The following is a 473-nucleotide window of genomic DNA, read 5'->3' on the forward strand; positions in this document are numbered from 1 at the left end:
CGGAAAATCCGACCAGCTGTCCATCATAAGGTAGGAGGTCGCGATCCCGGAGCTCCATTTTTTCAAACAGATCCTGAAAAATAACGTCAGCCGAGCTACCTTGATCAATGAACAAGCGACTAACCTTTTTGTTGTTGAGTTTGGCGGTGATGACAAGAGGGTCATCGTGGCCTCGGACGACACCTTCATAATCGCGGTCGTCAAAAGTAATAGGGGGGTGGATCTGTAATGTTGTCTCTGCTGGGAGCCTCTAGCAGCGACGTGCATTACCTCCCGGACATATCTTTTTTGGGCGGTCCTCGAGGTCCCTCCAGCGGCAAAACCTCCGGAGATGGTGTTGATATCGACTAGGCTCCGCGGTCGCCGATTGTCTGCTCGGTGGCTATCCGTCTGAGGACGTGGGGTAGGTCGCCGTTGTTGAAATTGTGGGGGGGACCGTCTTCTTGGGGGTTCTGGGCGACGGGGTTGTGGTG

Source organism: Lupinus angustifolius, chromosome LG19 (assembly GCF_001865875.1).
Source record: "Lupinus angustifolius cultivar Tanjil chromosome LG19, LupAngTanjil_v1.0, whole genome shotgun sequence".
Classification (NCBI taxonomy): domain Eukaryota; kingdom Viridiplantae; phylum Streptophyta; class Magnoliopsida; order Fabales; family Fabaceae; genus Lupinus; species Lupinus angustifolius.